The 12,569-nt window shown below is 43.9% G+C and overlaps 1 long non-coding RNA gene across 1 annotated transcript in view; it reads right to left on the bottom strand.

Moving 5' to 3' along the window:
• Window positions 1-5,220: 5,220 nt before the first annotated feature.
• The window catches only part of LOC102372875, an 8,352-nt gene continuing 1,003 nt past the window's right edge, over window positions 5,221-12,569 (bottom strand). Inside the window, exon 3 of the long non-coding RNA XR_323462.2 lies at window positions 5,221-5,879. This is a non-coding gene — a long non-coding RNA (uncharacterized LOC102372875). The remainder of the gene's footprint in view (window positions 5,880-12,569) is intronic.

Below are 12,569 nucleotides of genomic sequence, written 5' to 3'. Positions count from 1 at the left end.
TTGGGTGAATCTGATATCTCTTATTAGACCAACTTAAATGTTGGAAACACTTTTTAGCAAGCTTTCGGATTTAAAAATGCTTCATCAGCCTAAGGAAGTATTTGCAGTTGGTGTGTGCTCTTCCTGGATTGAATGAAAAGTAAAGAAGCCAGAGGCTGGGCTGGTATGCATACAAGATAGGCAGTCAATGAAGATGTAAATTGAGGTGTTAGTGGGTGGGAGACAGGCTGGGTGGGAGAGGAGAAGGGGGATGAATGTAGCAGTGAAACAGTGGAGAGGTATGTGGGAAGTCAGATGCCAGGCAGGTTATATTGTGTCATAAATCCAATGTCTATATTTAGTCCATGATTTTTTGTATCCAGGAGGATGATGAAGTGAAGTTCATAGGCTCGTCTGTGCAAAGTGTTGTGTAAGTTTCCTTTGAGGATTAGAACTGAGAGATTGGAGAGAGAGTGGTTTTCTTGTGAGAAATGTGCCCCCACAGGTAACTGGGTATTCTTGTCTTTGATAGATTTCCAGTGTGCGTTCATTCTGGTGTGTAGTTGTTGTTTGGTTTCCTACCTATTTTCCATCAGGGCATTTGGTGCATCGGATGAGAGATATTACATTTCTGGAGGTGCAGCTGTAAGATCCAGGAATGCTGATGGCTCTGTTGTGGGGTATAGTGATTGTGGGGGTGGTGGAGATGTGTTGGCAGGTTTTGCATTTCTTGTCATGGCATGGCCTGGATCCATTGGGTATGTTTTGGGCCATAGGAAGTTTGCTTCTGGTGATGAGGTTAGTGAGGTTCGATGCTTGTTTGAAGGCTAGGATGGGTGGCTCTGGGAAGATCTCTTTAAGAATACAGTCTCTTTCTAGTATGGGTTGCAATTGTTTGAGGATTTTCCATATGGGTTTGAGGGAGGGGTGATATGTCATAACCAGTGGGGTGCAATTTGTGGGGGGGTTTCTTCTGTAATGCAGCAATTCTTCACGTGGCTCTTTCAAATGTGCAATCTGTCTCTCTGGAGGAGTGTCCCTGTTAAGTGAAAGCCATTTTAAGATTGATGGTGGATATCCCAGGTGTTCTCCTCAGTGCAAATTCGGTGGTATCTAATGGCTTGGCTGTATTTCACAGCTTTCTTGGTGTGTTTAGGGTGATTGCTGGTTCTGTATGTTGGTCTGTGGGTTTCTTGTATAACGTGGTCTGTATTTTATCATTCTGGATACTGATCATCATGTCTAAAAAGGAGATGCTGGTGCTGGAGTATTCAAGAGATAGTTGGATGGAGGGATGGTGATTGCTGAATTTCTGATGGAACTCAATCAGACATTGCAGGTTTTCAGTCCAAATGAAGATGTCATCTATATATCTTAAGTATAGCAAAGGTTTGATGGATACAAGAATGTACTGAGGACCAACTGACTTTCGATAGCCAGTCTGACCCCACTTACCACTTAGTATTTGAAGGCTAAACTGGGGCCATTTAGCTATGTTTCATTCAGGGATAAGCTGATTCAGTTTAGTTTTTACCTAGCACAGGGTACAAGCAGGTGTATGGATGGTTACTGTACATCAATTGCTCTATGGCAAGTTTTACCCTCTGTTAACTTGTTGCACTTAGGTCATCCATCCAGATTACTGCTGGATCCATATTCTTAATTGGACTCTCAGGATACATCAACACATGGAATTAATTCAAAGCAAAACACTCCAGAGCAGATTGAGCCAAAGTAAAACTACCTACAGATGCAGCATCTACATGTACGCCAGGGGCATCAGCAATTCGAGCTGGCGTGGAGCAGATATGGGGGATCAGTCCTGGGCTCTGGGTAGTGGCAGCAGAAGGGCTGGTTGGGGCATGAGGGTGCTGGAAGTGCAGAGCTGGTTGGTCTGACCGGGTGTAATTTATGCCTGCAGTCAGCGTCTACACATGCATTTAAATCACAGTTAATTGTCCCACTGTAAGATAGTACTGTCCTTGACAGTACTATCTTACAGTAGTATTAATTAGTTTACTGTGGCCTAATAGCATCGCATGTGTCCATGGTGATGCTTTAGTTCACAGTTAATTAGTTTACTCTGTAGAAAGCCATTTTAGAAGTAAAATCATGTCAGCACAAAGTTATATGGAACCAGGTCACATTCTAAATGACAATAGCTAATGGGCCTACAAGGAGATCCACTGGACCCTTTAGTAGCAGTTATTACGTATTATTAACTATATGGGTACACATATAAAAGGAGAATTAAGGGAAAAAAGTGGTGCTATAGCAAAGGCATAGGATTAGGAGTCAGGAACTCTGTTCTTACAGGGACTTCCACAGACTTCCTGTGTGACACTGCACAGACTGTCAACCTGTCTCTGCCTTAGTTTACCTCTAGATAAAATAGATACAGTGATACTTTTGCACTTGACAGGAATGTTGTCAGGCTTAATTCATATCTGCTCCAATGCTAGTGAGGCATGCAATGGAAGTGTCCACACGGCATGAGGTTACACAGGAAAACATGTCAACCACATCTATCTGAGAGAATTTCTCAATTCAGACGGATTGATTTCCATCCAACTTCCAAAAACAAAACTATCATGCATCATTAGGCCAAGAATGAGCATGAGAAATTTCACCCTACAGGGTAATTTTCTCAAGAAGTTGGAAGCCTCTGAAGACATGGGCTTGCAATGAAAGTGCCTTCTCAACCATAACCATACAATTGCTACTGTGGCACTGTAATCAATTTTGTATAGCTTACATGTTGTCCCAAGAGCTGCTGTGATCTTGGTATATGCTATGCAATACGGTGAGATCAGATGTTCCCTCTGAACTACAAGCCCATACATACTCTGGGTTTTAAGGCATTAAATTACTTTTGCACAACTGAGCCTTCTTTTTCCACACAGGTAACCAAGGTTAAATCTATTGTTTCTTTGGGTTAAGCCAGTGTGTTACATTCACTAACAGCAAGATGAGAAGATTTTCAGACTCAATACTGGAAAAAAGAAAGAATTAGCTTGTTTCTCAGTAAAGACAGACTCTAACAATGCCCTAGGAACCTTGTGTGTGTTATAAATTCATAAATCCACATGCATATACCTACAGTGCATCTACATCACGCACACATATATATGCACACTAATAGGTGAACAGGTTATAATGATTACAATGTTTAAGCACTCCATTGCTCTACAATAAATCTGAAAGCCAGAAGGTAATCAACCAGGACCTTTAAATAAGTGTCCGAAAGTGGCATAAAGCAGTAAGGAAAAGAAAATAGGTATAAAACACTAACCCAGCAAATCTGACTTCAAGAGGTTATCGAGACTTCCCTGGTGTGAAAAGAAAAACTAGCTGTTAAAGTGGCCCAGGGATTGTTAACTAGAACTAGCTGAAAACAAGAAGGATGACTGGTTAGCAGGAACAGGTTTTTGTTGCTGTTGTCTTGGTTTGATTTGGAAGTAGCTGTCTTGGGCGGGGGGGTTGTTTTGGTTTGACTTTTTTGAGATCTGGTTGAACCCTGGCACAGTACTTCCCAGATTAAATCCAGTTCCTGGACTCTGTTCCTGCTCTGTGGAACTGACCTTAACTGAAATGCCAGTTTCACGAAGCAACAGCCTGGGGTCCCAGGGTCTGTGACTCCAGTGAGACCAGAGTCTCCTGGGGTTTTCAGGCTGCCAGTAAAAGTAACCACTGCAATGTGCTGCTGTGGTTATGAATGTGTCAATGTGATAAGGCCTCTATCAGTGGAGGAATGATCACAGCCAGTAAGCCATTAGCCTTCTTTGCAACAAGGGCACGCTGTTGGCCCATATTCAGCTTATTGTCCACTGTAACCCCCCAGGTCCTTCTCTGCAGAACTGCTGCTTAGCCAGTTGGTCCCCAGCCTGTAGCAATGCATAGGATTGTTCTGTCTTAAGTGCAGGACTTTGCATTTGTCCTTGTTGAACCTCATGAGATTTCTTTTGGCCCAGTTCTCCAATTTGTTGAGGTCTCTCTGAATCCTAGCCCTACCCTCCAGTTATCTACTACTCCCCCACAGCTTGGTGTCATCTGCAAACTTGCTGAGGGTGCACTCCACCCAATCTTCCGTGTTGTTAGTGAAGACATTAAACAAAACTAGCCCCAGGACTGATCCCTAGGGCACTGCACTTGATACTGACATTGAACCATTGATTACTACCCATTGAGCCTGATGATCCAGCCAGCTTTCTATCTACCTTACAGTCCATTTATCCAACCCATACTTACTTAGCTTGCTTGCAAGAATGTTGTAGGAGACCATATCAAAAACCTTGCTTAATCAAGGTATATCATGTCTACTGCTCTCCCTGCATCTGCAGAGCAAGTCAACTCATCATAGAAGGCAATCAGGCTGGTCAGGCGTGACTTGCCCTTGGTGAATCCATGCTGTCTGTTCTTAATCACTACCATCTCCTCCTCCAAGTGTTTAGAAATGGATTCCCTGAGGACCCAGCTCTATGATTTTTCCAGGGACTGAGGTGAGACTGACTGATCTGTAGTTCTCTGGATCCTCCTTCTTCCCTTTCTTAAAGATGGGTACTATATTTGCCTTTTTCCAATTAGCACTACTTCTATCTTAGCTTTTAGCCATTTGTTCACACCCCCTCTTTCGGTTGCTGACCCTTCTCCATGATTACTATATCTGGGGACTGTTGAAACTAAGGAGTCCAGTGAAAATGTCATTCACACACAATGGGTGTGCGACAGCTTGGGTGACAGCTAATGGCTCACTGAACATGGCACACAATTGCAGAGAGCAGGAGCATTGACTGAAAAGCCATCAAGAGCGTGCTAAGCAAGAAGTCCCCTTTTATGAAGGGATGGGCAAAGTTAAGACATAGGAATTGTTACTAGAGCTGATGGGAAACTTTCCTGTCATCTCCCCACCACAAAATTTTTGGGATATCAACATTTTTCCCCATCTTAAATTGAGACAAAAAGTCAAAACCTCCACAATTTTTTTCAAACTGAATATCAGGGGCTGAGGGGGGTGGAGGAATCACTTAGATAATCTTGAACTGTTCCATCTTGGTGCTAATGTTTTAATCTGAATATCAAAGTGAAAATCATTTTTTACTCAAAACACCAAGAGGACGTGTAAGTGAGTCAGTGCACCTGCAGCCATTTAGGCCAACTTTGTCCTCTTAAAGTCCTTCTAAAAATCCAAAAAATAGTCTGTGAGAGGGCTTGGGTGGCTGCAGCTCCACTCTGTGGCTTTGCTGCCTTGGAATCTCCACAGCCAGTCCTCATACCATAAACAACAATCCTTGGTCCAAACAAACAAGCAAATGAGTAAAGCAAGCCTTTAGCCTTTTCCCAGGTAGCAAGAGATGGCCATTTAGTTCTGGCCCGTCCTAGATGCAAGGTCCTCTGGGTTTCACTCTGCTTCCAACCAGGAAACTGTTCCTTCCACAGCTTAAGCTGCTAGCTCTTTCTTCCCTTGGGCTTTTAACTTCCTGCTAATCACTTGCAGCTGGGCTCCTGCACCAGGGCTGTCTGCCTTCCTTAAATGGTCAGACTGCCCTGTTACAGGACTGTATTCAGAAAGAAGGCCAATGTCCATATTGATGTTATATGTTGGCTTAACAAGTGAGTGTCATCTCATAATGTCTGTCCCCAGTTTCCATAACAATGTTCTACTCATAATGAACAGTTTATTTTAGTTCAAGCATCAGAAAGCTATGTTTTCAGTGCCAAAGTGGTAAGGTTCTGTTTCGAAGGACTGACATCTGCATACAAGCTTGAATTTTTACATCAGGTTATATGAGTATTTTCATCCTCTATTCACTTTCCTATGTAAGTATTTGCAGAGCAGGTCCTGCTATCCATCAGGTAGGTGGGAGTGCTCTTGAATTAACACAGCTTCTTCAGCGATCCACCTGTGTAGCACAGTCCAATTTGGAAAGCAAAAAAATGAGTCAAATGTCAAAGTTGGAGCAATAAGGAATCAAAGAAAACCTCCAGGGATGGCCAGGATTAAAGATGAATCTGTCATACACAGGTACCTCTGAGGTCAAGCAGGCAAACTTCCATACCAAGATGCAAGAGGGTGGGCCAGGGTCAAAGTTTCAGCAATCACTCAAAGAATGTCCTTGCTTTTCTCATTTTGAGTTAGACCCTAAAATGTTACCTTGTTAACTTCAAAAGGCTTGAATTGGGGGGATGCAAATAATTCTGACAATTTAAAATGTTCTTAGACATGTTATCATTCCTCAGGTACGTGAAAGAAAAAAATTATACAAGCAGGACAGATGCTGCAATAGTGCTCAACCGCAAGTCATTTAAAACATAAGCCCTTTAAGTGGCTTATTTATGTGGAAGTTTTCCAGTATGACATTTCTGATCTGTTCATCAGCCCAAATAACGAGGAGCTATGGAGACAGTCTTTCCCAACCCATGCAGGACTCAGGAGGCCTTCTGGTGACACTCTCTGTCTGGAATTCTTCAGCACTTCCCTGAGTTGGCCGACGTCATTCCAGTGACTAAGCAGCTCCCACCCTGAAATAGGAATCCAGGGAGCTGCTCACTGTTCCCGGCTCCCATACGCTGCCTCTTGGTCTGAATTTGCTTTTGCTAGTTTTGTTTATGTTCTACTCCCCCAGCCGGATTTGACAGAGACAGGGTGCGTAAAGTCTTTCTTGGCACAGATAACTGTAATCTGTTCCTAGGCACAGCTGGGCAAGACTGACTTAGCTTCTGTTCGGTTCTCACACAACTGTCTTTCCCAATCGGCCTGGAAACTCTGGTTTTAATGTTCATAGTAAATGGTGGGTCGCCCCTCCCCCCTACCTCCCTTGCAGCATTTTTTATTCAACTATGCTTCCTCTCCACAGCAAGCCTGCAGATTCATTTTAACTGTTGTAAAGTGACATGGCTCTAATGCCCAGCTGTGAACCTGGGTGTTAGAGCCCAGATTTTAATAAAGCAGAGCGCCTACACATTAAGTCCCTGGAGTCCATAGCTAGAGACTTATATAAAGTGTCTAAATATAAAAAATGCTGGAGAGAAAGGAGCTTCCATTCACTTCAGTCATGAAAGTTAGTCTCCCACAAATATGATACCAAACATGAAGACTGCACTGAAGAAACTTGCTGTGGGAACAGATGGTGACACACTGCAGAGACAGGTAAAGCACTTTGAATTAAATCTATTTAGAGACATTTTGGGTCAGAGCCTATTCTACCTACTGGTCACCATAGTATAATCCTAACTCCACCCTGCCCCAGTCCCTAAAAAAAACAGTAACACAAGATAGGGAGGTCTTCCATCTTCTTAGCCTGAGGTCTAAGTCACAAAAAGTAGGAGGAAGGAGGTTTCCCAGGAACTCAGAACAGTGGAATAGGATCACAAAGAGGCACCTAATAAATGGGATGGGATCTGACCCTTATTGTTTACTGAAATGTGCATTATAGACAGATGCAAGGACAGTCCAAGATGGTACCTGTACCCTCCACAGCTCCATTACATGTCAGATAGGACTAAACAAAAAGTACCCAAAGGCCTGGCTAATGGACCAACAATTCCAGGAGAATTAAACAAGGGAAAATGGAGCTCTCCGAACACATTTTTGAGTTTAAAATGCCCAGACATCTCTGTGAAAGAGGTGTTTACCATCAGGCTCCTTCTCTAAAAAAGTGGTTCAGACAGTCAAGAAAACTACTAAAAGCCAAGTTTCAGTATAAACAGCCTCCTATGGCAATGCATGCAGAGAAACAGGCTTTACACCTTTTACCACAAAAACCAGGACTGACTGATTCAGCATTATAAGCTGGTTTTCACAGAGTTAGAAGTTGAGGTGGCTGAACCACAACATTTCCAGTTTGCAGAAAATGTTAACTCCTGGAAATCTCTAGTTTTACTCTGACTAGGACCAATGTGAGATGGAAATTAAAAAAATAAAATCTTGATTGGCAAATGCTGACACAAGGCGTTTCCAAAATTAAATGCCCAAGTGCTGTGGAATGAAGTCGACATGATTGGTATCAGTTTGATGGCTGTCCATCCTTGAAGAGCTGCACTGAAATTATCAGTAAAAAAAGGACTTTGAGAATTCTGGCTCACATCAGTCTCCCGGAGCTCTGAGGCTCCCAACCTCATGATAAGAAATTTGGGAGCGTGGAGAGCCTTGGCTCTCACAAGAGTTTAGAGGGCTTCTGGGCTCTCTGCTACAGCACTGAGAGCCGAACCCAGGTTAGAGACAAATCTCTGAAGGCTTCTTCAGCAGGGAGCCTGGAAGTCATAGGGTTCTCCCAAAGCCAGTCCTCAAGATTGAGCTGCCCTGGAGTAAGGGATCCTGAAAGCCCAGATTCCCCAGCAGCCCTCCATGTTTACTGATAGGAAACCAGGCATGGCCTTGCCCATGGCCTGTCTAAATTCAAACCCCAAAGTTGCAGGGGACATTTCCCAGTGTCATCATGTTTCCACAGGTCCTTTCCAACCCTCCACATGATCAGGAGTGGTAATTCACTTAGGTATGATTTTCAGAAACTAGATCAGCAAAAGTATCAGATAAACAAAGACTAAGAAAGAAAATTTTTAGCTCTGGAGGAAAGAGGGAAATATGCAAAGAAAAAAAAAGGATTTTCAAAAACACTCAGAGCTGATCTAAGTCTGTAGTCATTGAAGTCAATGGTAAAATGCATCTTGGTTTAACAGGGAGCAGAGGTAGGGCCAAGGATAAGTGCTTTCAAAACTCCTGCTCTTTTCAGTCCATAATCACTATTCAGGCTCACTTGACAGTGTGCTTGGTGACATCCCAAATGGTTTAATAAGGAGTCCTTCCCTTACAGGTAACATCTTCTAAAACATCTCAGTGACTTAGAAGTGTTCGGTGCATTTTTTAAATTGTCATAAGGCCACGTGTTTTAAAGGTAGCTAGATGCAAATACCATATTTACTCAAACATAATATGACACTAATATAAGACAGCCCTCCAATAATTTGATTCTATATAAAGAAAATGTACATATATTTGTTATAATTTTCCAGGTATAGAATCTAAGGATTGCAGGGTTGTCTTGAATTTTCCCCTGCAGCCTTCTTGCCTCCCCCCCCACCTACGCCCCCCACCTCCAGCTCCCCATAGCCTGTGTCCCTCCCCACACTGCTCGCAGCCTCTGCCCCTTCCCCCCTGGTCTCCCCAGTCTCTGCCTCTTCTCTCCAAACTCCCCAGTTTCTACCTCTTCCCTTTCCCCCCTACCCCCACTCCTTACTGTCAGATGCCACTTGGGCTATTCCATCCTGGGGCACAGCAAATGGAAGCTCAGCCCTTGCCTGGCCATGCAGCAGTGTTGGCACTATTCATTGGCTGAGTAGGAGAAGGAGTTTCTGTGTGCACCATGCCCAGGAGAGACCCCAGCCCAAGCTGGAGCTGAGCTGAGCCTGACAGTAAGGAAGGCGGGAAGGTGGTGGGCAGGAGGGCAGAAGCTGCAGAGGGGAATTGAATAGGAGTAGGGGCAGGAGGCTGCTGTGGGTCTGACTCTGGCCCTAACCATGGCTCAGGGGTAGTCAGAGCTGCAGCAGCTGCCTTCTCCCCCCTCCACTTCTTATGCAAATATAAGACAAGGGGCTTTTTTCCCCATGCTGATTGGGAGAAAAATAATCATCTTAAATTCAAGTAAATATGGTAGGTGTCCAATAGGATTTTCAAAAGGCACTTAGGAAAAAAATGAGATTCTCACCTAACCCATGAAGATGCTTCCAGAAGATCCCACTAGTGACTATGTGTTCAGGTGCTTACTTGCCATCGGAAAGCTGCCTCTACCTGCTCAAGTCACTTTTCAAAAAATTATCCTATGCGATTAAAAGCTACTTTGATTGGTAAACAACTGTAAACACATTCTACACATAGATCTTTTCCAGCCCATAATGAAGTCACTGGAAAGCTAACATAGACTTTGTTGGATACTGAATCAGAAATTAAGTGTGGCACATTTTGTAATACTCACTGAATGTCTAGACTAGGGCTCATCTTCCCCTCCCTGGGGTTAGGCCCAGTGACAGTTAATGATTCTCTATTGCGATAGTACTACATGATTAGGGGCCATTTTATCAGGTGCTGTATACATGTGCATTCTCCTCCCTCTACAACCTAAAATGGAACACACTTGAGGGGCAGAAATTATAGTCCTAATATTCATTACAAGGCTGCAAAACAAAGGTCCTAGTTTGATGAATGGCCAGAATCTATTTACTTTGTACAGGCAGCACTGTAAAAACGGCTGCTGACCTTACATTTTAAGTTCTGTCCCGGAAATGATGTCTTAGAAGTTTCCTTAAATATAACCCTTTTTATTCACTCTTAAACAAATATCCCTACTTTGGTTCAGCCTCACAGGATGTCTTAAGTCAATCCTCATAGAGCAACAACAATGCAGATTTCAGAGAATTAGAATATGAAAGTGACACGCTAAGGTTACTTTAATTGGAAAATAAACAGTCAAAACGTTGCCATTTCACTTCTTAAGGAGAAACCAAATAAATGGCAGCTGAAATGTTCAAAACAGTTTGAGAGGTAGATGCCCCAGTTCAATGGGATTTGGGTGCTTGGCTCCCATAACTGAAGAGTTTATCTGGCTAAGGAGTTGCATCTAGAGGGCATAGAAGGTAGGATACATGGAAATGGGTTTAATCTACAGTAAAGCAGATTTAGACCAAATCTTGGAAAAAGCTTCTTCACCTTAAGAGCAATAGGACATTGGAACAAGCTGCCCAGCGGAAAACCGGTGAGGCTCTGTTCCCCCGGGCACCACCTGGGATAACAAGGAATTACGGCCACAAATTGATTGAGAACAGGTTCAGCCTTGATATCAGGAGGCATTATTTTATGGTTAGAGCTGCCAGGCTCTGGAATGGGCTCCCAAGGGAGGTGGTGCTCTCCCCTCCCTTGGGGGTCTTCACAAGGAGGTTGGATAGATATCTGGCTGGGGTATTATGATCCCAGCACTCGTTCCTGCCCAGGGCAGGGGGTCAGATTTGATGATCTGTTCAAAACTATGAAACTATAGGGAAGTTGTGGAATCTGCCTCAGGGGAGGTTTACAAGAAAAAGCAGGACAGGCATCTATCTGGAATAGTTTAGAAAGAGCACATCTGGTATTTGTGCAGAGGGTGACTCTTGAAGTCCCTTCCAACCCTATGACTAGAAATTTTAGCTTAGTAAGATCAGATTTTCCAAATGAAGCTGGATATCTAATGGTGCATGTGTGTCTATCTAGCAATGTCAAAATGTAAGATAGTAGATAACACGTTTTAATGTTGCTATATTTTCTGTGAACTTCAGTTTGAAGAAACCTGTTCTGTTCAGTGCTACATGATAGATTAGTCCACAAGACCAGACAAGCATATAATTGTAAGTTTCTCTGTGTTCATCCAGAGAACAGAAATGTGTTGCCAGAAACAACAATGAAACTGTACTCATGTATGCAGCAAGACTGCCATTGCAGAGGACATGTAAATGACATGCATGTTATAGACACTGACATCATGCAAGAACTCCAAAGTGCACAAATAGATCCAAGGGCTCTATCTATCCTGCAACCTGCCTGTTGACTTTATTGGATCTAGCCTTCCTACCAGTCTGCGTGTGTTCATACGCTATGGAACATAATGATCCTGGTGAAGGCTTTTGAAACCCACTTCAATACAAAGAAACAACAACTAATTGTGGCTCTGCTTTTCTGGCTTTTCTGTGGGTTGACATTAATCTTGTTCAGATAGATTTCCTTTCACATTTCTGTAGCAGAGACATGCTTTTAATGTGAAGGAAGGGACAGACAAATTTGAATCTGGAATAAGGTGGTAAATTTTTAACAGTGAGGGGAATCAAGCATTGGAACAACATGACCAAAGGATACGAAGGATTCTCCATCTCTGAAAACTTCTAAATCAAGACCAGAGTTTCTCATAATCTAGTTCAATGTCAGCTATTAACCTTGAAGTGCAAATCAATACAGAGAAGTCCTCTGACCTCCTGCTCAGGAGGCCAGATGCTTAGAGTCACTTCTATTGTGTCATTTTACAGCTGTGGGATTCAAAGGCAATAAAATCCAGATCCTGGAAGACACAGCAGGCAGGTAGATTGCTGAATCTACACCGAGCTCCTTTGAAAGGGGCTTCACTACCCATGTGCCCTCATATACAAGTAAATTAATCCTTTAACTGCCATTACAGTTGTGGATTTTAGATGCCTGCCTACAACAATGTTCCCTCTAAGGAGCAGCAGTTCATAAGTGCGCCACCTTGGTCCGTGAGTGCACAGCCTCGGTCCAGCGTGGGACACTTACTGAAGGGGGCTGGGGGCCGGGTGCTGGGGCCAGCAGTCAGAGGCTGGAGCCAGGAGCCAGGGGCTGGGGCCAGGGGCTGGAGATGAGGGACAGTGGCTGGAGGCTGGGGCTGGTGGCTGGGGCCAGGGGCCAGACCTGGGGGCTGGAACTGGAGCCTAGCACAAGCACCCTGGCTCCGGGAAGTGCTCCGCTACCCTGCATCAGGGCTGAGGAGTGGAGCACTTCCCCGGAGCCGGCGGAGCCCACGCCAGCCCCCGGGAGGCCCCCCCCGCGCACGCGCGCACCT

The sequence above is a fragment of the Alligator sinensis genome, unplaced genomic scaffold, assembly GCF_000455745.1.
Source record: "Alligator sinensis unplaced genomic scaffold, ASM45574v1 scaffold596_1, whole genome shotgun sequence".
NCBI classification, from domain to species: Eukaryota; Metazoa; Chordata; order Crocodylia; family Alligatoridae; genus Alligator; species Alligator sinensis.
The sequence above is the reverse complement of the archived record's forward strand: the minus strand, read 5'-3'. Positions and strand labels throughout refer to the sequence as shown.